Below are 27,318 nucleotides of genomic sequence, written 5' to 3'. Positions count from 1 at the left end.
AACACTGATTAGGCTCTGATACCAATTGTAAGTCCCTGATCTATAGATCCAAATCAGTGATCAATGAATTGCAAGCAATCAAACAGAGTGTAGAAGAAGTAGAAAGAGAATTAATCCAAGCATGCACACATCTATTACACATAAATGTCAGGTACACCTTGGGAAACACATACATACGTCACCTTTCAACTGACACAGACTCATACTATTTATACCACCTGAAGCAGCACACAAGTGTGCAGCCATACACACGTGTGCGGCCACACACACTGTGTGCGGCCGCACACACATGTACGGCAGCACACACCCACTAACAAGTTACAATCACCACAACATACTCTACCACCCTATCAAGACCTATACATTAGAATGCCTAGCCCAAACCACAGAATTATAGCCTATCAATATATATATATATATATATATATATATATATATATATATATATATATATATATATATTACCAAGCCAAAGAAGAACACATGTTTAAGATGCAAAAGAATTCAACAAAAATCATGTTAAAGCTCAAAATTGTCAAGAAAACAAAAGATAAGGGTAAAAAGTGAAAATTATGTTTTAAAGGGGGCCAAACAGGTCCTACACGTATAAAAAGGTGTTTTTATGCTAAACATACTTTTACAATGGTCAAAAATGCAAATTTAAGCTTATTGGGTCAACCTTTTGGGCCTCATGGCCTTTGGGCCCAATTTGCGAAAAAATGAAGTTTTAAGGTTTAAAAATGTTATTTTGGCAAAAGTTTGAGTCATAAATGTAAATAAACCAAATTTAGAGGTGAAAATGTCGTTTATTTTCAAATTGGACCAAAAATGTAAAGTTTTCCAAAACCGGGCCGAAAATGTAAACTTTTACCAAGAAGGGGCTGAAAATGTAATTTTCTGCGAAACAGGGTTTTAAATGTGAAAATTTAACATTTTGGGTCAAAACTGTAAATTTACCGACATTTGGGACAAAATTGCAAACTTTTATAAATTATGGACTAAAGCGTCATTTTTACAAAACTTTGTGCCTTAATTAAAGATTTGAGTATTATTGGCCAAAAATGTCATTTTACAAAATGAAAGCCTTTTATCATCAATCTATTAAGCCTCGAACTAAAACAAACAACCGAATCAAAAAGAACGAACGAATTACGTCAAAAACTATTTATTGGGCCCAATATTCACATTTCTTGGCCATTGGGCCTTAAGGCCCCAATTAAGTGTGTATTGAGCCCAATGTTTTCCATGACATGTTTATTGGGTCTTGTGGCCCATTTACATGTTAATTTGGGCCTATGTATTGGGTTACATATTATTGGGCTTTTGTGGCCCATTTACGTGCCTATTGGGCCTAAATTACCCTTTTGCATGTGATTGGGCCTTTGTGGCCAAATTTCGTACTAATAGGGCTTGGAATGGAAATTTCTTATGTTAGTAAGCCGTAACGATACCCTTATGTAATCATTGAAATCCGTAAACTTATTCAAGTACCCTTCGAATACAAAAACATCTCACAAATACGTAAACATTGAACATAATACAAAAAGAGGTTAAGAATCTAGTGAGACTTGTCGGTTGGCACCACTGAGTGTACAATCGTAGCCTGTAGTTATAATCAGAGTTTCCTGGTAGGAAAGCGGGAGTTTGTGTATAGATCTATACGGCGTGACCCCCCACGCCTTAGCTATTCGCTACAGCTAGACTAGGCGAGTCTAGGGCGACAACATCCTTTGCAAGACCGGCATTTGGAAAAATACCAAGACGGGCGACCTAGTCATTATCATGCATGGTTATAACGGCTCATATAGGGATTCAATACCAAAAGATAACCTTTTGAAGATAAACTCTTTAATTGTGTTGATGCAAAACGACTTATTTAGCGATACAGGAATTTAGATGTTATTATAAAACAGAAAATATCGGATTTTCTGGGGGAAATTATTCATATACAATTATCATTTATTCAAAATACAACGAATCTAAACTACACTCTTACAAGTTTTATCCATTAAATTCACACATGCATTTATACTCGATTTTCACATCGTTTTCAAAATATTTTACAGAAAATATCGGATTTTCTGAGTTTTTACGAAAGATACAAAGACTTTTACTCAAATATACTTATGAACTCACCAACATTATATATGTTGACCGTTTTCAAAATAACTTGTATTCTCAGGTAATCGTTAAGCTGGAAGATATGCAAGTGTGTATGGTTTTGTTTATGTAACATCACTTATCGTACTTTGAACAATTAGAACTTATGTAATTGAACAATGTACTTGATGTGAACAATGTTGGTTGTATTATTTAATGTTGGTGATGACTGTGTTATCTTTCATGTATATTCATTGTAATGATTATTCAATTGTTAGTCACACGAGCCCCCGGACGTTTCCGCCGTCTGGTTCGGGGGTGTGACAGGTTGGTATCAGAGCAATGTTTATAGTGAACTAGCATATCTAACCATACATGATATGCAACTATAAACACAATGGGACTAAATAACTCTGAACAAAACAAAAATTTCACACTTATGTGCGTATATTAGGATAATAACCTAACAATACTTAATAAAAGCTTCTGGAGGAAATTGAACACTATGATTAAACCTAGGCAGTTATGTAGTTATATTAGGGATGAATATAGTCTGACCAACTATATTTATTCAGAATATTGTTGGATTAATGTCTAAGTCCATAACTATAATTGGTAAGACTTGACCCGACCCGGCATGGTCCATTTGGGTTGCATGGCATCATGCATTTGGATAGACTATAATGAGAGAAATAACACTTAAGGTTGGTTAATATATTATAAGTTCTAATATATTAATAAGGTTATTTAATTAGTATTGATCAAGAATTAATTTGGAATTAATTAAGTGATCAAAAGGAGACTAATTAAATATATGGGTTGATAGTGTAAATCATTCATTCTTATATATGTGGGCTTGTGATCCAAGATTCCTTATGTTGGACTAAGTCCATGGGGTGACCCATGGATACTCCATGGAGGTTAAAATCCATGGAGCATAAGGAATGGGTAAAGTTATGAGTTACATGGTGTAACCCTAATAGCCACCATATAAAAGAATCCCATGGCTCAAGAAATCGTGCACTAATGTGTGAGTGTGAGGGCTAGACGATTTCAAGGAGTGTTCAAGTTTCTCTCAAGTTATTCCAAGTGTATTTGGTGTTGTGTGAACCATTTGAGGTGTCACACTTGGGGCACTAGGCACTCAAGCTTCATGAAGACATTCTACATCAAAGAGGTATGTATTCTATCTTGTTATATTTATTATTTTGTATGCTAGATTAGGATAATACCTTGGATGTTCATAATTGTATGTATAATAGAGAAAACATAGATCCAAGGTATTTAGGGTTGCATGTACACTTAGGAGTGTTAGAATGCTCATAACCCAACAGTGGTATCAGAGACTAGGCTTGTTTTCTTGTTATACTTGCAAAAGTAGCTGAAAAATCGAGTTGGATGCATATATTCGATTGTTTTGGCTGGAATTGGACTAGGAACATTACCCTAAGATGTTTTTGGACTTATAAACTTGTTTTTGATGTGGTAGTGTTCATGCTAATCCAATTTCTAAGATAATTGTCATAATTTCAAGATTTGTATTAGTTTGTATGTTCATGCTAATTTCTTGAAGATTGATGATTTGAATTATCTTGTTCTTATGAGGTTCTTAGATTAATAGAAAAGTTGTGTGAAATAGTTGTTTTCAATCCATTTTAATCTAAGAGTTGATTCCAAAGTGTGTTTTTGTAACTTGTCCTCAAGTTATATGAAAAGTCACATTTAAGAATCATAAAACTCATAAAAGTTGGCAAATGTTACAAAATGAAGAGTCTCTTCATTAAATTAAAAAAAAAGTGTAACCTTAATTAGTTCCATAAGTTACAATAAAAAAAAGGTTATTTTTTTATTAATTAGTTTAAAGTCTTCCATAACTTGTCCTCAAGTTATGGAACTTGAAGAGTTTTTTTTTTTAATTAAAACTACTTTAAACTCATAAGTTATGGAATTAATTATTTTTGAATAGTTTCAAAACTTGCCCTCAAGTTTTGGAATTTGAAAAGTTTTCACTTATGAATACTTTAATTCCAAGTTAGCCCTTAGAATTTTAAAAGTTAAAATTCAACCCTTATACTTTATAATATTATAAGTTAATAATATTTATATATATGTATAAGAGTAAAGTCAGTCTTACCGTTAGTAGGCCTCATTCACGAAGCCGGTCTATAAGGGGGGTATAAGGTTACTGCCTATAAAATGGCAGTTTAATGGGTGTCCACTCTCACCCACCGCTTCCTTGACTGGTGGAGGGTCGTTAGCCGAACGGGTAGGACAAGGACTATAATTCTCCTTTCATTAAAAGTATTAATGATAAATACTAAGTAACTAAACTCTTATTAATACCCAATCTTAGTTACTTAGGAAAATGTGAATTTGGTGCTAACCCATGAAATTACACTTTGCACTTTGCTTAAGTCGTTAGTGGAGCGTGTGTGGTTAACCGGCACACTAACCTGGACTTAACAAGGTAGGCAAAGGGTAACTTAATATTTATCATAGTATCGGTGGAGCGTGTGTGGTTAACCGGCACACTGATTAAGGGGTAAATATTAAGGGTACCAAGTATATTTGCATGGTTATTCACACCTTGTTTTGTGATCCTCGGCATCCCAGTCACAAAACTTGAAGGGCACACTCGAGATTGAAACATGCCTTTGAACAGTTCAATGAATCTCAAAGATCTAGGACTTTCAAATCCAATTAAAACCTAATAAATTATTTCGTTTTTCATGGTGAAAATTGGTGAATCGTCATTCACCTACCTTCAAATATTTTATAGCTTGGATTACGACATCCCTCTTCTAAGTTATAAAATAGTTTGTTGGGTCCGAGCCTTAATATTTCATATTGGGTGTCATATTAAGGACTTTAAATCAACTATCTTGAATATCTCCCAAAAAGATGTCTGGTCTAGACATTTATGATCTTCCCAAATCTCTTGAAACAAGCTTTCCTAAATGAAGATGATGTCCCATGGATATCATACTTCTTTCACCTCCTCCAATTATTCTCCCTAACCCACAAGTTCCTAAAAAGTTTAAGGTCACTCAAGCCCTATTGGCAAGGCAAGGTCTAGGTGTGATCACATCTTGGAGATGTAGTCACATATTGACAAGCCGGGAGAGTTGGGTGTCAAAGTCTTGAGAAAGTTGGTGGCTCAACTACTTTCTAAGTCACATAGTGAGTTCTTTTGGGAATCCTATGAAACAGACTAAGACAAGACCCTTAATGATCTTATCTATTTGCTAAGATCAACTTCCTAAAACGCTATGGACATTGACAATGATGCCATTGGATATCCAGTAAAGCTCTCTCTTCCCAATGGAAAGGGATCGGCCATAGTCAACTCTGTTGACCCAATGGTAAAGAGAGAGGCGAAGTCTGAGATAGTCCCATTATCAAGGATCCATAGGTAACTATTGCCAAAGGAAGGGGCATTGGTTACGAAGCTGCCAAATTTACCTAAGGATGTTAAAGTCAATAAGTTTGGCTCTACTTCAGGTAAAGTCCATTGTCTAACTCTATTAAGTACATGCTGATTCTGATCGCGAAGATGGATTTCAATCGCATGGTTCGGTGATCAGAATTTTGGGCTATTACTTAAGAGTTATGATATTTATATTGCTTAGGAATAGATAACAACAAGGTTTTCATATGGATTGTAAGGATAAGTTTTTCCGCAAAGTTTTAAAATAAAAGAAAAAAGGTTTTGATTTTATTTATTTTAAGTATCCTTACAATGGCATTTGTGAAAAGTTGTTGCTTATAAGATTCCATTGATAGCAATATTGGAAAAATGGATTTGATTCTTTCGGTTGTGGTAGTGTCTAATATTACCAAATAAGGAAAGATTCTCATCACCCAAGGTTCAATTGGACCGAAACTTGGAATCATGCAAGTTGTATAGTATGATGAATGAGAACTTTCAGCTTGGAAAATTAAGACTAATTCCTTATGTGAATAAGGAAAGGACTAAGGGATCGAGTACACATTCTTGTGCACTGGTCAAGTCCACCACAAAAGATCAAGAAGACTATTCGTCATGATTTACTTAAGTTCAGTAAATATGGTTATACTTATAAGTTTAAGTATAAGTCTGTAGCATTGGAGAAGTTTCAATGTGAGACAGAACGAATAAGAAGAATCAAAGTATGGCAGAAAGATAAAAGTTTCTCAAATCTGAAAAGATGGGAGAGTACTTTAGTATCATGTTTATGATCATCTTAATGATTAAGATACCATATCACAATTGGTCCTCTAAAGTCAAGAAGAGGAGTCATGAATTGTTGAAATGGTTAAATCAAAAAGATGAGTCATACTTCGTTCCAAAACAATTCTTAGAGTCATACTCCAAGATTGTAACTTGAGTGACATATCTTAAAGAGGGTTTGTTAACACTAGTCAAATGTAAGAGTAAAAGGTTATCTACTCTTGTACATTTGAAATTGGTAAGTTGTGATGTTTTGGATAAAACAGAGACCAACTTAGGCCAATTGTGTAAAGTGTTAGTCTTGATAAAGAATCCGCACTATCTCTTGAATATTTGACAAGGGAGTCTTATATGTCAAGAGGACAGTGGGAGTCTTAAATCTCTTGAAAGTTTCAAGACTTAATCAAGAATAAAACCTAAAGTTCTTCACTAGCACACGACTTGAGGTTTATAACCTATCGTGTTGAAATTTTTGTGCCTATTCAAGTTGGCTTTGCATAGGAGTTCTGAGAGTTCTCAATTGGTTGCACAACTACTTGGAAGCAATGGCAGGCACCTGAGCTGCCAAATGGCAAGAATTTAAGATTGCACAAGTTTAATCAATATGAGTTTGGATTTGTCACTAACCTTGTCTTGTGATTATGGTTTTGACAAATTCACATGGATAAGAACACATACACTATTAAATCTAAGTGTCATAAGGTTTCTCTCCGATTCATGAAAATGATGGTGAGGAAACACTTTCACTAAGTAGATTTTAGCTAGATAACAATTGTGATATTTGATGGGTTTTGAGCATTCTAACACTTCCTAAGTGTACATGCAACCCTAATAACCTTGAATCTATGTTTTCTCTATATACATGCAAATTTCTTTTCAAGGTTATTTCCTAACTAGCATGGCATGGGGATTACATAGAACATAAAACTAGTAGAAATACATACCTTGTTGTTGCTTGGATTCCTTCAAGACTTTGTGAGCCTAGCACCCCAAATGGTGTGCCTCAAATGCTTCACACAACACCACAAGACTTGGAATAACTTGAGAGAATACTTCTTACACTTGAAAATCGGTTATGCCCTCACTAGAAACACTAGGTCACGATTTTGCTAGCCATAGGGTTCCTTTTATAGTGTTGTCACAATTAGGGTTTACACATGAATGCCCTTAATTGTCATGACTCTTGATTTCTCATGACCCATGGGTTTGTAACTCCCATGGACTATCCATGGAGCTCCATATGGTTATAACCAAACCCATAAACCATGGATCATTAATCCACCATAAAAGAATTGATGATTGTCATAATCAACCCTATATATTTAATTAGTCTCACTTTGATCACCAAATTAATACTAGATTAATACTTGATCAATACTAATTAAATAATACTATTATTAATATATTAGAACTTATAATATATTAATAATCATAAGTGCCTTATTCTCTCATCTAGTCTATCCAAGTATTGCAATGCCATGCAACCCAAATGGACCATGCCGGGTCGGGTCAAGTACATACCAAATAAAGTTATGGACTTAGACACTATATCCAACAGTCTCCCACTTGGATAAGTCTAATAACTATATATGCAAACATGACTTCAAAATCCGACTAGCAATCGTAGCTCTTTCAAAGTCTCTCGGAACTGAGATGATGATGATACGCCATTTAAGATAAGTGATCATATAATCCTCTGTTCTCATGATATCAGCCGGACAAACACATGGAACATGGTCTTACTTATTGTCCAGCATTTGTTTCTCGATCTCTGATTTATTTCGATATAGAACTAAATTGAACACATCAATTAGGTTCTGACCGGGCCCGGTACATAGGTCAAAACCAAATCATCGAGGGGCCCAGATATCGCTTCTTTTTCCAGAAGGAACAGATAAACTTCGACTGATATGCTTGTACTAACTACTTGTTGAATTATTTACAAAGGCACATTTTATGACATCGAGTTACCAATGCGTTTTCGTGCAATCAATGAATAACCAACTCATAGTCAACAACTCATATCTCTAGGTTTGAAGATTTATATGATATTACCGTCTCACGATCACTCGAGATAAATTCCATGAAGTGATGCAAGTGAGCGTGGGTTGGATCCAATACTCAGCTCTTATGAGTACTCATGAATGTTGTAGCAACCATTGCATTGTCCAAAGCACTTTTAGACAAATCATACAAGCCAAATTCATGATAGTCTTAAATCAATACTTACTTCCAAAGTTTGACTGACTGTGGATGGTTTGAATAATAACATAATTATTCTGGAAGTAAAAACATGCAAAATTGAAACATAGTAAACAATCAACACAAGATAGTAACACCTTACTCATAAATAAATAACAACTTTTATTTATCATCAAATGTCAATTACATTTTACAAGTTTCAGGAATCTAATTATTGAAACTAATATCATCCTTCAGCCCAATGCACCTCGCATGCTGTAAATGCTTAACCCTGCTCAGTCCCTTCGTGAGGGGATCTGCCGGGTTCTCATCTGATGATACCCTCTTAGCCACGAGGAGTCCTTCTTCTATTCGATGTCTGATGAAATGGTATTTTCTGTCAATGTGCCTAGATCTCCCGTGATCTCTCGGTTCCTTAGCCAAAGCAACCGCACTTTCGCTGTCACAGAAAATTTCCATTGGCTCCTTTATAGCTGGTACAACTCCAAGGTCTCCGATGAAGTTCTTTAGCCATATCGCCTCCTTAGCTGCTTCATTTGCTGCTATGTACTCTGATTCACAAGTAGAATCAGCTACTGTCTCCTGCTTGGAACTTTTCCAAGTAATTGCCCCTCCATTTAGGATAAAGACCCAGCCTGACTGAGAGCGGAAATTATCCCTATCAGTCTGGAAGCTAGCATCGCTATATCCTACCACTCTCAAGTCATCACTGCCTCCGAGGGTAAGGACCCAATCCTTAGTCCTCCGCAGATACTTGAGAATGTTCTTTACCGCTGTCTAGTGTGCCTTGCCAGGGTTCCCTTGATATCTACTGACCATGCTCAAAGCAAAGGCCACATCAGGGCGAGTACAAGTCATAGCATACATGATCGATCCCACAGCGGAAGCATATGGTATATGACTCATCTCAGCTATCTCAGCCTCTGTACTCGGACTCTGAGTCTTACTCAGCTTGGCATTACTCTGGACGGGTAATTCCCCTTTCTTGGATTCTTGCATGCTGAACCTCTTCAGCATCTTATCCAAGTAAGTACTTTGACTAAGTCCAATTAGTCTCTTACTCCTATCTCTCAATATCCTTATCCCTAGGATATAGGCAGCTTCCCCAAGGTCCTTCATAGCGAAACACTTCCCAAGCTAGGACTTAACCTCCTGCAAGGTTGGGACGTCGTTTCCTATGAGAAGTATGTCATCCACATACAACACCAAGAAGCTAACTATGCTCCCACTAGCCGTGACATACACACAAGACTCATCCTCACTCCTAGAAAAGCCAAACTCTTTGACTTTCTCATCAAAGCAAAGATTCCATCTGCGAGATGCTTGTTTCAATCCATAAATGGATTTATCAAGCTTACACACTCTATTAGGGTATCTTGTATCGACAAAACCCTTTGGTTGAGCCATATAAACATCCTTAGCCAACTTTCCATTAAGGAAAGCGGTTTTGACATCCATTTGCCATATTTCATAATCATGAAATGCATTTATGGCTAACAATACTCTGATAGACTTAATCTTAGCTACTGGTGAGAAGGTCTCATCATAGTCAACTCCCGGAGTTTGAGTAAAGCCCTTCGCAACCAGTCGCGCTTTGTAAGTATGTACCTTCCCATCCATGTCGGTCTTCTTCTTGAAGATCCATTTGCACCCAACTGTCTTACGACCTGGTACATTGTCAACCAAGTTCCAAACTTGATTGTCATACATGGACTGAATCTCGCTGTCCATAGCCTCCTTCCATTTAGCAGACTCAGGGCCTGCCATGGCTTCCCTGTAATTATTAGGTTCATCCAAATCTATTAGTGTACTATCACTAATAAATGTATCACCTTCAGTGGTGATGTGATAACCATAATAAAAATCAGGTGTGTTCCTCACCCTAGTGGAACGTCTTGGAGGTACAGACTCATCTATCGGATCAACAGGAGTTTCCTCCTCAGGTTGGTCGATAGCATTTGAGGTTCCTTCACCACTTGACTCTTGAAGCTCTTCAAGGTCAATTTGCCTCCCACTGTCCCCTTGGCTTATGAATTCTCTCTCACGAAAGACTCCTCTTCTTGCTACAAAGACCACATTATCACTGGGTCTGTAGAAGAGGTAACCAAAGGATCTCTGTGGGTAGCCGATGAAAATACACCTCTCACTTCGAGGTTCAAGCTTATCATGAGTCTCACGCCTCACGAAAGCTTCACAACACCAAATCTTGATGTGGTCGAAATTGGGAACTTTCCCAGTCCACATCTCGTGAGGTGTTTTGGCAACCTTTTTAGTAGGGACTAGATTAAGGATATGGGCGGCAGTCTCTAAGGCATACCCCCAGAAAGAGATTGGTAACGAAGCTCGACTCATCATGGAACGAACCATATCCAACAAGGTTCGATTGCGCCTCTCAGCTACACCATTCAACTGTGGTGTTCTGGGAGGTGTCAATTGTGAGACAATCCCACATTCCTTAAGATAGTCAAGGAACTCAATGCTAAGATACTCTCCTCCCCGATCGGATCGGAGCATCTTGATGTTCCTGCCCAATTGATTCTCCACTTCTTGCTTAAACTCTTTGAACTTTTCAAAGGTTTCTGACTTATGCTTGATTAAGTAAATACATCCATATCTGCTGTAATCATCAGTAAAAATCACATAATAGCGATTAGCATCCCTTGTAGCAACTCTGAAGGGCCCACACACATCCGTGTGTACAAGGTCCAACAAACCTTCACCCCTATCACAAGTACCTGTGAAGGGTGACTTTGTCATTTTTCCAAGTAAACAAGACTCGCAACTATCATCTGACTTGAGGTCAAATGATTCCAAGACTCCAGCCTTTTGGAGTTGGCCTATGCGCTTCTTGTTAACATGTCCAAGACTACAATGCCACAAGGATGCTTTATCCAAGCTATCTGAAGAATCAATATACAACACATTATTTCCTAGATTGTCTATAACATTCACGGCTTCATATACACCATCACAAGGTAATGCTTTAAAGTAAAATACATCATTGTAATAAACATTAATAACACCATTTTTATTATCAAATGAAAATGAAAAACCTTGTTTGTACAAGCCATGAAAAGAAATAATATTTCTCGCCATTTCAGGCGAGTAACAACACTTATTCAAATCTAACATTAACCCATTATTAAGCAATAAAGAATAAACTCATATCTTGGTAACAGGTGATGCTTTCCTGTTGCCCATGACTAAGTTTATCTTCCCGTGCTCCACTTGCTCACTTCTTCTTAGTGCCTGCAAATCAGTACAATGTGAATACCACAACCTGTATCAAGCACCCAAGAATTCGCATTAGATGAGTTATTAGACAATATTGTGTAAATACCTGCATGGGTGGGTTTAACCTTCCCATCCTTTACATCTTGTAGATATTTAGGGCAGCTTCGCTTGAAGTGTCCCTTATCCTGGCAATAGAAGCACTGTGCTTCCTTTGGGTTTGAAGAAGGAGTAATGGGACCTTTCTTTGTCCCACTTGAAGTGGAACCATCAAGAGTCTTACCCTTGGTACCCTTCGAAGGGTTTTTCCTCTTCTTACCCTTTCCTTGCCCAATAGCCAGAACAGGGGCTGTTGAAGGAGTAGAAGTAGCAACCGCTTTACCCTTAAGGCCATTTTCAGCTGTCCTTAAGAGTCCTTTGAAGTTTGCTAAGTGTGACTTCCTCCTTGTTCATATGATAAGTCATACGAAACTGATCATAACTTGGAGGTAAGGAATGGAGAATGATGCCAATCGCCATTTCCTCAGGAAAGTCAACATTTAGCTTCAGCAACCGGTCAACGAACCTTTGCATCTTCTGCAAGTGACCGGTGATGGGTTCACCATCCTTCATCCTTGCGGTTATCATGGAGGAGATGATTTCATACCTCTCCTGACGCGCGCTCTGATGGTACCTTTCCATCAGATCCATGTGCATCTCATAGGGGTAGAAATCTTCATAGGATTTTTGAAGTTCAGGAGTCATGGTGGCCATCATGATGCATGCAACTTTAGTAGCATCCTTTTCATGTGCAACAAACTCCGTAAACTCTTCAGGAGTAGCAGTGGCTTCATTCACAACCTTAAGCTCCCTATCAAGGACATATTCTTTGTCCTCATAGCGGGTAATCATTCTGATGTTTCTGATCCACTCATTAAAATTGGATCCATCAAAGATGACATTACCACACAAGTTCATAAGGGAAAAGGAGCCTGTTGGGTTTGAGCCAGAAACATTGTTGGAAGACATCTGAAAGGAAAGAAAGACAAGTTTCATTAGATTAGGAATCCTTAATAATTCACCCAAATGAAATATTAAGGCTAGGATCCAACAAACTATTTATAGTTGGAAGAGGGATGCCGTAATCCATACTATAAAATATTTGAAGGTAGGTAAATGACGATTTACCAATTTCCACCATAAGAACGAAATATTTTATTATTAGGTTTTATTGGTTTTGAAACTCCTAGATCTTTTGAGATACATTGAACTTTTCAATGGCATGTTTGAATATCGATTGTGCCCTCTCAAGTTTGTGACTGGGATGCCAAGGATCACAAACAAGGTGTGAATAACCATACAAATTGACTTGGTACCCTCAACAATATTACCTAATCGATGTGCCGGTTAACCACACACGCTCCACCGATCTATAATAAAGTCAAGTTACCCTTTGCCACTCTTACTAGTCCATGTTAGTGTGCTGGTTAACCACACACGCTCCACTAACGACTTGGTAAGGTACAAAGTGTAATTTTATGGGCTAGCACCAATTTCACATTTTCCTAAAGTAACTAAGATTGGGAATTTATAATGTATAGTTACTTTATAATTCATTATACTTTTAACGAGTATTTAAAGTCGTATCCTACCCGTTCGGCTAACGACCCTCCACCGATCAAGGAAGCGGTGGGTGAGAGTGGACACCCATTAAGTCACCATTTTATAGGCAACAACCTTATACCCCCCTTATAGACCGGCTTCGTGAATGAGGCCTACTAACGGTAAGAATGACATATTCTTATACATATCTATATAATAAAATTATAATAATAGTATAAGTGTTGATTTTTAAACCTTTTAAAAATCTAAGGTTTAATTTGGAATTAAAGTATTAAAGTGTAAGACTTTTCAAATTCCAAAACTTGAGGGCAAGATTTGAAACTATTCCAAGTCTCTTCAATTTGTAACTTATGAGTTTTAATGGTTCATAAAAATGAAGACTCTTCATTTTATGAAACCTCTTTAGTTCTTTAATCATAATTAAAAGAAGTGACTTTTGGTTATCCATAACTTGAGGACAAGTTATGGACACCATCATAGCCATTAAGATCATGAATTAAACACACATGGAGGTTACACATAATTCCTATGATCTTCTAAACTCATATGAACACAAATTCATGTCAAGCAATTTCAAGAAAATCATATAAACATATACAATACTTGAAAATTGATAAAAGTCATGTAAAATGGGTTAACATAATCATTATCATTTTGAAAAACAGATTTTACAAGTCCAAAACAGATTGGGATAATGATCTTAATCCATTTCCAGCAACAAAACTCGAAAAAACTGCCCAGCGCGCTCCTACTCGTCGAGTGCATTATTCTACTCGTCGAGTAGGATGAATTTGTTCATGGACTCGACGAGTCCTTCCCATGGACTCGGCGAGTCCAGTCGTCAGAGTGCAGAATTTTCGATTTTTAAGCAGTTTTGCATCAAGTATACAGAAAACAAACCTGACTCTGATACCACTGATGGGTTTTGAGCATTCTAACACTTCCTAAGTGTACATGCAACCCTAATAACCTTGAATCTATGTTTTCTCTATATACATGCAAATTTCTTTTCAAGGTTATTTCCTAACTAGCATGGCATGGGGATTACATAGAACATAAAACTAGTAGAAATACATACCTTGTTGTTGCTTGGATTCCTTCAAGACTTTGTGAGCCTAGCACCCCAAATGTTGTGCCTTAAATGCTTCACACAACACCACAAGACTTGGAATAACTTGAGAGAATACTTCTTACACTTGAAAATCGGTTATGCCCTCACTAGAAACACTAGGTCACGATTTTTCTAGCCATAGGGTTCCTTTTATAGTGTTGTCACAATTAGGGTTTACACATGAATGCCCTTAATTGTCATGACTCTTGATTTCTCATGACCCATGGGTTTGTAACTCCCATGGACTATCCATGGAGCTCCATATGGTTATAACCAAACCCATAAACCATGGATCATTAATCCACCATAAAAGAATTGATGATTGTCATAATCAACCCTATATATTTAATTAGTCTCACTTTGATCACCAAATTAATACTTGATCAATACTAATTAAATAATACTATTATTAATATATTAGAACTTATAATATATTAATAATCATAAGTGCCTTATTCTCTCATCTAGTCTATCCAAGTATTGCAATGCCATGCAACCCAAATGGACCATGTCGGGTCGGGTCAAGTACATACCAAATAAAGTTATGGACTTAGAAACTATATCCAACAATATTTGCATTCTCAAAGTCGTTAGTGGAGCGTGTGTGGTTTACCAGCACACTAACATGGACTTGTGAGAAGTGGCAAAGGTCTAAACAATTGAGACTATGATTACGGCATCCCTTTTCATAGTTCTAAAATTGTTTAGACACACATGTGAGCTATCTAAGAGAGGTGTATGATTTTGATAAAGTTTTATCAAAACAATCTAGTATCAGAAATCTGAACTTTGGTAAGAAAGTCAGCTGATTTCTGAGTACATATCAAAGCTAGTGGGAGCATAAGTGTTATGCTAATAATCATCATGTTAGTGGGAGCATGATAATTACGACAAAGGTTGCAAGTTAGCAATGTTAATTATAGAAAACAAAAGTTTCAATTCGTGAGGTTGCAGGGGTTGAAAAAGTTGTTTTGCTATAATTAAGGGAGAGGAAATTATACTTCATTTCAATTCTAAAAAGCTTAGATTGAGATTTTAATCGTATTTAATCAAGGATATATATATGAATTTCATGTTGGAATGCCTCAACATAAGGAAATTTTATATATGGGTCCATTATTTGCGTTCTAAAATTCGATTATGATTACGGCATCCCTTTTCATAATCTGAATTTTGAAAACTTGGCAAATTGAAATGGAAATATTATAGCAAAAGACTGGTTTAGTCTTTATGTGAGACATCATGAATCGTGTCCCATATGCTTCGGATATAGGATCGATTACATGTGCTATATTCATCCTTTCTAAAATTTTCCAAATGCCTGGGGCATTATGAAGGGAAAAGGTCTAGAATTGGATATGACTAAAATGATTAAGCAATTGTCGAGGACAATCTAAGGTTTACCAAAGATTGGTTGCTCAAGGACAGTTGGAAGTATAATGTTAATTCTGGAAGGACCATATTGACATAATCTGTAAGGAGGCAACTCTTGTTCAGAAGTGATAGTCAAAATGGAATATGGAAATGTTTCAAAGTTAGAAATTATTCAATCTGTGTAAGATTAGGAAACTTAATGAAAGAAGGATGTTTCCAAGGAGCTGATCTCCTTTGGAATGCTCTGTAATGATTGTTGTCAAGTCTTTTTGACTTTGTGCATAATCATTAAGAGGATCAATGCATATAAGTTTAGAATCTAACAGATTTCAGTAAATGGCATGAATTTGGAATTCTTGCATTTGCAGTAAGGATTTGGGACTGTGAAAAGAGGATCATTGGAGTGATGTTCAATTGATCTATTTTACAAAGTAAAGATCATAGACAAACATAGTATGCATACTTGGTGTATGGCATGACTAGTATTTAGAAAACATAGTGTACATGCTTGGAGCATGGGACAACTATTGTTTTAAATTCAAGTATAAAGTTGATAAAACCGAAACAATGAATAATGAGTAATCAGTATGGTGATAAATAAAAGTGTTTATTTATATTTATAGGGTTTGATACCATATTTGATTCATTTATTCTTGTGTTTCACTTTGCATGTTTTGACTTCCAGAATAACTAAGTCGCTCTTCCTGAAGGATTAAGTTATTCAAACCATCCACAGTCGGTCATATGTTGGAAGTAGATATGAATCAAGTCTGATCAACTATATTTATTCAGAATACTGTTGGATTAATGTCTAAGTCCATAACTATAATTGGTAAGACTTGACCCGACCCGGCATGGTCCATTTGGGTTGCATGGCATCATGCATTTGGATAGACTATAATGAGAGAAATAACACTTAAGGTTGGTTAATATATTATAAGTTCTAATATATTAATAAGGTTATTTAGTTAGTATTGATCAAGAATTAATTTGGAATTAATTAAGTGATCAAAAGGAGACTAATTAAATATATGGGTTGATTGTGTAAATCATTCATTCTTATATATGTGGGCTTGTGATCCAAGATTCCTTATGTTGGACTAAGTCCATGGGGTGACCCATGGATACTCCATGGAGGTTAAAATCCATGGAGCATAAGGAATGGGTAAAGTTATGAGTTACATGGTGTAACCCTAATAGCCACCATATAAAAGAATCCCATGGCTCAAGAAATCGTGCACTAATGTGTGAGTGTGAGGGCTAGACGATTTCAAGGAGTGTTCAAGTTTCTCTCAAGTTATTCCAAGTGTATTTGGTGTTGTGTGAACCATTTGAGGTGTCACACTTGGGGCACTAGGCACTCAAGCTTCATGAAGACATTCTACATCAAAGAGGTATGTATTCTATCTTGTTATATTTATTATTTTGTATGCTAGATTAGGATAATACCTTGGATGTTCATAATTGTATGTATAATAGAGAAAACATAGATCCAAGGTATTTAGGGTTGCATGTACACTTAGGAGTGTTACAATGCTCATAACCCAACAAATATAACCAACATGTGTTCGGGAGTAATCACAGCGGGAAATGAATCCATAAGCCTACCCTACTCTCCACTAACTCTAGGGAACCCAAAACACAAATAATTAAAAATACTATGAGAGTAATTAAATTATGACTTATATATGCACTCTCGTGTAGTCCGTATGGCTGGTTTCCACCACCCTAGAGATCCCTACTTTCCCAATCAGGGAAATAACGGATGACTAGAGGAATCCGACGAGGAGCCTGAAGAGGGACCTGTGGAACCCGTGGCAGACGATGGTGAAGAAGAGTCTGGTGACGACAACGGTGATGATTCGGACACAGAGTCCGAAGTCATCAACCCACCATACCCAGTGAGGGTGTCGGCTCACCGAATGGGCCCAAGTGGCCCTACACCTCCCTGGGGTATCGACATTTGGAGATGGAGCAGGCAACAGGGACAGCGACCCCCGTTTGGCATGGCACGTGAATTCTATGACTTGAGGGAGGGAGGACCGGCTGATCGAGCTCTTCCAGTCGTGGTGAGACGATTGAGGGATACTGGCGATCTGGCTCAGAGCATCGTCGATCAGATGCACCAGATGCGGACTAGGGTTGAGCGGGCGGAGTAGGAAACGCGAGAGGTTATCCAAGAGTTCCACTTGAGGCAGGTGAGGTGGGAGACTCGACTCCAAGACGCGGAGCGTCAGGTGGCTCGCCTTCAGGGAGCATCCACTTCCTCAGCACCACCCCCTGACACATCCCACCATGCTAGGACCAGCAGTATCTTTCGTTAGTATTATGTTAGATGATCTATGTTATGTACTACCGACTCTATGTTTAAGTGATTACACTACTCATAGGGTCGTCATGCTGCCGGATTTTATAGTTCTATGTACTGTATGCCATCTGGCAATTTTTCATGTATCGAAACTATTAGTATTAATGAAAATGTTTTATGTTTTATCATGACATTGTTATCTGCTATGTGTTCTACCTTCTTGTTTTATGTTAATGCATGAAATTTACTTAAATACACACACTATACGCCTAGTCTTTAGGATCACAAACTCGCAAAAACCATAGGCACTCAACATTTTTCCGTTCCACGACAGAAAGATGCCTCAAAGACCCAACCGTGGAAACAACACAACACCGACCCCACCTGAGATAAACTCAGTTGCATTCCAGGCAGCAGTGTCTGTTGCGGTCACTGCAGCACTTGCAGATTCGCAATGGAAACAACAGAGAAGGCAATGGGCAGGGAGCCGGGAGCACCAATCAAGGGACGAACAACTGAACCTATCCAAGGGAATGTCATTGCAGCAAACCCTAAGACATTTGATAGTGCCAAGAGACTGGCCAAGAAACTGTACGATCACGGCAATAAGAAGGGTGCCCAGACAGTGGTAGCGGAGGTTAAGAAGGAAGAAGAGAACAAGAAGGGGAAGAACAACAAGCAGAAGGGAAAGCAAAACTCGAAATCATCTAAGAAGCAACAAACGGTATCTGTCCATGCTGCAACACAAGCTACTGCCACACCACATGCTCCAGCCTCATCCACGCCAAATGCTTCTAAGCAGTACTCGGGAAATCTCCCCAAGTGTGGCAAATGCAACTTCCACCGTCACGAGGAGTGCAGAGAGATGAGTTGCACAAGGTGCAATCGGAAGGGCGATACAGCGAAGTACTGTAGGACTCAGCTCCCACAGAACCAGATGACAAACAACAACAACAACACCAATACTGGAGCTAGCTATACCTGTTACGGATGTGGGAAAACTGGGCATATCAGGCGAAACTGCCCCAACGCGAACAATCAAGGGGTAGGAGCCGCGGGGAGAGTACTGACAATGGGTCAGGGTGAAGCAGTGCAGGACCCAGCCGTTGTCACCGGTACGTTCCTGCTTAACAACTCGTATGCATGCGTTTTATTTGATAGCGGAGCAGAGCGAAGTTTTGTGAGTAATAAGTTCAAACATTTACTAAAACAACAACCCCAGGAGCTCAATGAAGCCTTCATGGTGGAAATGGCTAATGGGAAGACTGAATCAACTAAGAATATCTATGTAGGGTGTACACTAACTCTAAACAATCACACCTTCCAAATAAACTTAATGCCTGTAAATATTAGGAGTTTTGATGTGATCATCGGCATGGATTGGTTAAGCCCCCATCATGCCGAAAGATACAAAGACTTTTACTCAAATATACTTATGAACTCACCAACATTATATATGTTGACCGTTTTCAAAATAACTTGTATTCTCAGGTAATCGTTAAGCTGGAAGATATGCAAGTGTGTATGGTTTTGTTTATTGATATTGCCAAATTTATACATAGTTTTAGGCAATATTGATCTACATTTTATTTAATATGTTGGTTATTTGCATAGAATTATGGTACTTATGAGGATAAAATGTTATTTGCAGCCAAATAGAAGTATTTTCAAAGAAAGGGACCAGAAGTGACAATACTTGGAACTTTGGGGGACTTGAAGAAAAGAAGAACGAAAAAACACCCAAAAGACGTGCTCACGACGTGAACAGTTGATGGTTCATGACGTGAGTAGAAAGAGTTAGAAGATAAGCATCCGGGAGAAGGAATCCTTGCCGAATACGATTATCTCGAGTTCACGACGTGAGACTTGAATTCTCACGACGTGAACGGTAAATTTAAAAGATATTATAAGTACCTTTGCCCATTACGATTTGAAAAACTTTTGGCTGAAGGAAGAGGTTCCAGGAGGCGATTTACAGCAGAAGTAAGGTCCTGGAAAAGGGTTTTCAACACCAAAAAGAGTAAAAGTTCATAATTTGGTTACTTGATTAATACTTATGAACATGTTTTCTTATTTAAGTTGTGTTTATGTGTTAGTTGCTACTATGAGCAGCTGAATCTAGCTACTCTTATCTAGCTAGATGAAGCTTCAAACTTATGAATAGCATAACTTTATATGGATTTATTTAGTTGGTGAATTGCTTGTGTTTGATTTATTGTTACCTAGCATGTTTATGTTGTTTCTTTAGTTGCTTAAATTCATGTTATGTGTAGCTTAGTGACCATTAACTGCATGAACTTGATAACCTAGTAATTTAGTGAACATTGAATTGCTAGAGCTAGGATCAACCAAAATCTTAGTTAGTAATTGAAGTAATTAACTTTGCTGTGCTAGAGAACATAGATTATGACCATAATTGTGTTTGCATGATAAATCTTACATGGCATATTCATAACATAATTGATTCTGTGTTTAATTGTGTGTGACCATACATAGCTTTACATGAATTAATTAACTATTGGTAAATTTAGACCTAAATTACAAATATAATAATAACCAACTTAATAATCCATAATTAATTGCTAGCCATAAAGACGAAGTGGATTCGAACTAGATAAGAGTGTTTTTAATTATTGATTGAATTTGAGTTAAGTTAGTATGATCTTGCAAAATCAGATAAAAACCCTTTTAGCTTGTTAATAATTAGATTAATTTAGTAGTAAATAGATTAATTAATAACACCGTTCCCTGTGATCGACACCCGACTTACCTAAGCTATACTGTAATCTGACTAGGTACACTGCCTACAAGTGCATAGTTAGTCTAAGTTTGTTAGGTTATAAATATTAAAATTAGTGGGTACTTCCGTGCACATCAAGTTTTTGGCGCCGTTGCCGGGGAACGGCTTAGTTTATTAGTTTGTTTGCTTTAATTTAATCGATCCTTTTTTGTAGGATCAAACCTGCAAGAAGTTACTTTTCTGTTATATTTTTTTCTGCATTACAGGACTCACGACGTGAATATTAAAGATTCACGACGTGAGAACTGTGATTTTTAGTTTTCTTTATTTTTTAGTTTATTTTTCTATTTTAGTTTAGTTTTACGTTTTTATTTTGTTTAGTTTGCAGGAGTTCGTGACCAAAGGCTCTAACACACCTTTGGTGCCACCACTTGAAGATCCGGAGTCAGCCCTTCATAAAGATAAGAACAAGAACGCGAAGGAAGATCAAACGCCAAAGAAGACACCCTTGCAAGAACTAAAATCAGCCTTTTCAAGGAAGTCGGGGAAGAAGACTAAGACAGTGGAATCAAGTTCAGCCTCAAAGGATAAGGGCAAAGTTGAAGAACTTGGTCTAATTCCTATTCCACACGAATCAGAATACGAATCCGACACAAAATTTGGACTTTATACGAGTGAACTCGAGGACGAGCCGGAGAACGAGATGGCAAATATAGATGAGATGGCCATGGGGGACTACAAGAAGCGCATCCGAGATGATGTGGGGTCGGGTTTAGTACATCCTACGATTCCTGCCAATGCCATGTTCGAGTTGAAGGGACATATCCTTACTGCACTTAAGGATATCCCATTTTACGGGAAGGATCACGAGGATGCTTTCAAACACTTAGACGAGGTGAACGATATTGCGGATTATTTTAATACTCCCAATATCCCAAGGGAGACAGCTTTGCTAAGGATGCTACCAGTCACTTTCAAGGGAGCAGCAAAAGACTGGTTAAAGGCACTCCCACCTGGTACAATCACCACATGGGCCCAATTGCGTGAGAGATTTCTAGATCAGTTTTGCCCACCCTCCAAAATCTCTAAACTCAAGAAGGCGATTGCCAACTTTGAGCAAAACCCGGGGGAGTCATTATACGAGGCATGGGAACGCTACAAGGGGTTGTTAAGGAATTGTCCTCAACATGACCTAAATCTTCAGCAAGAAATGTCAATATTTTATGATGGGGTGAATGTCATGACTAGACAACTCCTTGATTCACAAGGACCACTAACAAAGAAGAACCCAATTCTGGCCAAGGAGTTGATTGAAGAATTTTCAAAGCACTCTCGTGAGTATCACAACCCAGGACGCGATGGAATGAAAGGCAGTGGAGGTGCACAAACTGAAGAGATGGCTGATGCGACGGCAATGCTTAGCACTATGGATAGGAGATTGACTCAATTGGACCAATCAATTCATGCAATTCGAGTTGGTTGCGAGAGATGTAGTGGCCCACACTTGACAAAGGATTGCAATATGGATGAATATGGAAACAAGAAAGCTCAAGTATGCTACTCAAGTGGGGACAAGTATGATGAAGATTGGAGAAAACCAAAGAAAGAGTGGCTGCCTTACGAAGAATACAAGAAGCAAAAAGAAGAGAAATTTAGGCAAACTGGCCGAGGCTTCTACCAAAGAGAGCAACCACCAGTTGAGAAGAAATCAGAATTAGAGACCATGTTGATGAAATTCATGGAAGCTTCAGCAAAAAGACACGATGCTACTGACACTGCAATAGAAGAACAAAGAACTATATTGAAGAATCATCACGAAATGATGATAGATCAGCAAGCATTAATAAAGAATCAGCAAGCCTCCATCAATAACCTTGAAGTACAACTTGGTCAACTTACCACTTTGGTTAATGAGAAGTTGTTCCCGAAAAATCCTGAAAACAAAATCCATTCTCACGTAATGGCCATAGATATTGAAGAAGAGGCGATTTCTGAGTTCCTAGAAGCCTTAGAAGTGGAGCCACAACAGCCCAATCCAAATCCAAAGAAGCCGAAGCTCGAAATTGAAGAATCTGCTGGAATACCCAGTTCACATCGTGGGCTCGGTCTGAACAGAATAAATCCGTATTTGTTCCAGCTTATAAACTGCCTTTGCCATTCCCGTCTAGAGCTAATCTCAGTCCACTGGAGAGAGAACATCTGGAGTTTATCAAGTAATTGAAGGGTATTCCTATCAATACTCCTTTTATTAATTCACTTGCTAAAGTTCCAGAATATGCTAAGTTCCTACAAGACCTGTTAGACACTCGTCAACAATTAAAGGAGAATTCTAAGGTAATTCTAAGTGAGCAAAGCTCAAAAGGTGTGTTGGGAGAAATACCTAAGAAGATGGGGGATCCTGGACGACTCACTCTCCCATGTGAGTTTGGGAATAATATGAAGGTTTATGCTTTAGCCGATTCTGGGGCTAGCATAAATTTGATGCCTTATCCGTTTTATCAAAAATTAAATATTCAGAAGTTGAAGGCTACAAAGATGACTATTCACATGGCGAACCGTTCAGTGACACAGCCCCGGGGCATTGTGGAAGATATTCTCGTGAAAATTGGGAAATTCATTTTTCCAATAGACTTTGTGGTTTTAGATATGAAAGAAGATCCCAATGTTCCAATTATTCTTGGTCGCCCGTTACTTAACACTGCTGGAGCTCTGGTTGATATACGCGAATCCAAGCTCACCTTGAGAGTTGAGGATGAGAAGGAAATTTTTGGAATAGAAGATGGTTTCCAAGGGAATCATGCTCGAGAAGAGGTTTTCAACATTGATGAATAAAATGAACTTGAAGAATTAGAGAAGCTCATGGAAGAAGAAATCAAAACAATTCAACAAGTTAAAAGAACAAAACCAAGAGCATCTGTTCCATTTTTAGTTGAAGTCATTGCCTACACGAATCCAACTTCTTGGGTGAGCAAGGAAGATGATGAGATGACGAGTAATGAAAAGGAGGTTACATCAAAAATAACAAGTCCAGTGGTAAAGGAAGAAAAGGATACTATGGAGTGCAAGATAGAGACTAAAGGGACCAAACGCAAGCTGGATGGAGACGAGGTAAAAGCTAAAAAGGAAAATTCGAAAAAAGCATATAAAAGACGTGTTCAAGCTTACAAAAGGTGTTTCAAGGAACAAAAGATCTTAGTGGTGGACTCTTCAGATGACTCAACGTAGGAAGCACGGAGTCCAACTCAAGACTCCTAAAAAAGAAGCGCTTCTCGGGAGGCAACCCGAGTTTGGTTTGCATTTTCTCTCTTTCTCTCTTTAGTTTTTAGCATATTTTTAGTTCTTAGGAAGTCGATCATGTCATCCGAATTATTATCTGCATAAGGAGTCATTAAAATCAAGTAGTAACACGTATTGAATATCTTAAAAAATTAAAATTGGAAAAATTAATAAATTTCATGATCAGACAGGACTCACGACGTGAACCATTATAGATTCACGACGTGAATTCAGATGAGATACGGGCATGGTTATTCTATATGATAACTATATTTATTAAGCCTGCCCACTTTCAGTAATGACCCAATATATGCCTTAGCCCACTTCCTATTTAATTGGCCCAATTTTAGAGTCCAGACAGAACTCACGACGTGAACCATTATGGATTCACGACGTGAGTGGTAAACCACTCGGGACCACAGATTAAAAGATAAAGAATCAGTTTGACCAAACCACTTTCCCAACCTCACAAAGTGAAGATCGTTCTCTGGTCCCCCACCCGATTTTGGCATAGTTTTACTTAGTTTAATCTTTTTGCTTACGTAATCTTCATCACAAAGGTAAATATCTCTTATTTCTTTTGTTAATTTTCACTAATTTGTTGATTTAGGGGCTAGGGTTTTTCATATGTGTCAATGTCGAAATTTGGCCCGAATTGTGTTATTCATCCATCATATGTTACTTGATTGTGCTTAGAAATGGTTTATGAGTAAACCCTAACAACAAGATTTAGTCCTGACCTTTGATTTTTGAGACCATTTCTCGCTGTGTATAGCGACCTCACGACGTGAGTTTCATAGGACTCACGACGTGAGTCCTGTGCATCAACAAAATTGTTTTGTGGTTATCTAAATTATTGGATATTTTGTTTTGTGTTTGTTGCTTGTTTTTGCAGAGATGGGTCCTAGAAGGGAGGCACCTCTTGGGGTTGCGGGTTTACACCCGTTTTACAGTTTTCCCACAACAATGTCCCGCGACATCTTAACCCGATGGAACAACAAATTAGGGTGGCTCTACAACCGTGAGATTGCAGTTGCTCCTACAATTAATTGGACGCGGTTAAGGGAAGTCAGGCTCGTGGAAAGGCTGTCCCCATTTTTGACAAAAATATTTATTGGAGATGGGTATTCCTTCACTTGCTCGGGTTGGCTCAACCTATTTCGGATCCAAGAGCGGGTGTATAAGGAATTTTGTGTTGAGATCTTCTCAACAGTGACATTCCAGGAGGCTGTCCAAGACCCACATTGGCCGCAAGCTTTGGTGTTCCGGTTAGGGGGTGAGTATCGGGAGTGCAGCCTCGTTGAATTCGCTTGGAGGGTTGGTCTATATGATCGACGAGAGGCAATGACTCCCGAATTTGGTATGTTCTTGAGCGAGGCAGCTAGAGGATACACGGAGGGTGTCACTGGATATGCTTTCTGGCATAATATTGCATCCGGGATTTTTAATTCCGGAGTGTCTCCCGAGAGTAGTATTCGGTCCCCTGTCCACCGCTTACTCCACCGTTTCATCACATTCTCCATCAATCATAGGAGGCATGGAGATAAAGTAACAAAGCAAAATATATTCTTCTTATGGTGTGTCTTGCAGCCCGGAGTGTGTTGCAACATTCCTTATTTTCTGGCACGTTTTCTGGCCGGTTCTGCAGCTAGTTCTCGCCCGGGGAGCCCCATTTGTGGAGGGCAATTTATTATGCGTTTGGCTCGCTCGTATCATTTGGTTGTCCCTGATATTATTCGTTCCATGACTTGTGTGGATGAGCATGAGTTTGGCATGGGGTATTTGGAGACCATGCGGGTTGTCAGAAATTTTGGGTCACATTGGGGAATAGTACCTTCAGATGATGAGGGTAATGAGGGTGATGAGCAGGCTGATACACAACCAGAACAACAACCACAGCCATGACCTAAGAGAAGGAACGTGAGAGGAAGATGAGAGAGAGGACAGCCAATGCATCCACCCGCACCCATGGTAGGAGCACCTTTTGGGAATGATATGGCTGGGTATTTTGACCAGTTATCTTTGAGTGTCAACTGGATTGGGGGTACCATGGAGAATGTGGTTCAACACCTTGGGGTGGAGCAGCCGCCTCATTTGGGGTATCATTACCCAATTTGCCCGCGGTGGACGGAGTATCGAGGACATGGAGGCGACGGGGCGGGCACTAGTGGAGCAAACGAGGAGGATGAAGATGATTGATCATTTAGTTTTATTTTGTTTATTTTAGACTTGTTTGGTTTGTTTTATTTTGTTTTTAAATTTGTTTGGATTGTAAGACTTTAAGATATTATGTTACTTTGCTCTTCTTTGGTTGTTAACTTTCAGTTTGCTAAGGATTCTTGGGGAAAGAGTAAGGTCAAATCCAGAGTCGTGTTCGTTTAAGCGAGTGTCGTTCAAGTTTAGAAGTTGGAAGTCGAAACCCACAATTGGAAATAAGTGTGGGGTGAGTCGAGAGAGAGGATATAGTCAGAAGAGTCGTCAAAATACACTGAATTTAGAAGGGTCTTAATTCGTTAAGATGTTGAGTGGAGCATATATATTTACAAAGAAGAAGGCAGTTTTAATTCTGGTTTACCCAGGATTCACGTCGTGAGCAAGGTTTCAAGGAAAATCAGAATGCGCGCTTCAGCGACTTCACGTCGTGAGCCTGTACTGATTCACGTCGTGAGTTGTGAATTTCCACCATATTCATTTCGTTCCGTTCTTCTTCATTAAACGAAATTATTACCATTCCTTATTGTAATGCCCGTGTTTCTAGGCTAGGCATTAATATTGACATTATAGTCTAGGTTAACCTTTGTAACTCATTTTGAAGAAATGAAAAGGAATTATGTGAATATTATGTGAATTATGTGTTTTATGTTTAATTATTAGGGCTTAATTAATTAAGAATAAAAATGAGCGTCAAAAATTAAATTTTAGATAAAGCCGATATCTATTAAGAAACTTGTAGTGGGCGGGACAAGGATTACGGATATATAAAGAATGCCGAAATCCGAGTTATAACGAAGAAGTTATGACCTGTCGAAGTTTCACGACAAACCGGCACGGGGCCAAATGTCGTAAAAAGTGAGTTTTCGATAAACTACTTTTTGGCCTTAGTGATCTAAACGAAACTTGTAGTGTTCGTTAAACCGAGACTAAGTATAAAAAGAACGCCCAAA

General features: G+C 38.2%; 1 non-coding gene across 1 annotated transcript; it reads right to left on the bottom strand.

Annotated features, from left to right (window-relative positions):
• Positions 1–21,965: 21,965 nt before the first annotated feature.
• On the bottom strand, positions 21,966–22,072 carry LOC145118357 (small nucleolar RNA R71). Its single transcript, XR_013713312.1, has one exon. It is a non-coding gene; the product is annotated as a small nucleolar RNA R71 (small nucleolar RNA).
• Between the last annotated feature and the right edge of the window lie 5,246 nt (positions 22,073–27,318).

The sequence above is a fragment of the Lactuca virosa genome, chromosome 5 (assembly GCF_052849685.1).
Source record: "Lactuca virosa cultivar CGN04683 chromosome 5, Lactuca_virosa_CGN04683_v6, whole genome shotgun sequence".
Taxonomy (NCBI): domain Eukaryota; kingdom Viridiplantae; phylum Streptophyta; class Magnoliopsida; order Asterales; family Asteraceae; genus Lactuca; species Lactuca virosa.
The sequence above is the reverse complement of the archived record's forward strand: the minus strand, read 5'-3'. Positions and strand labels throughout refer to the sequence as shown.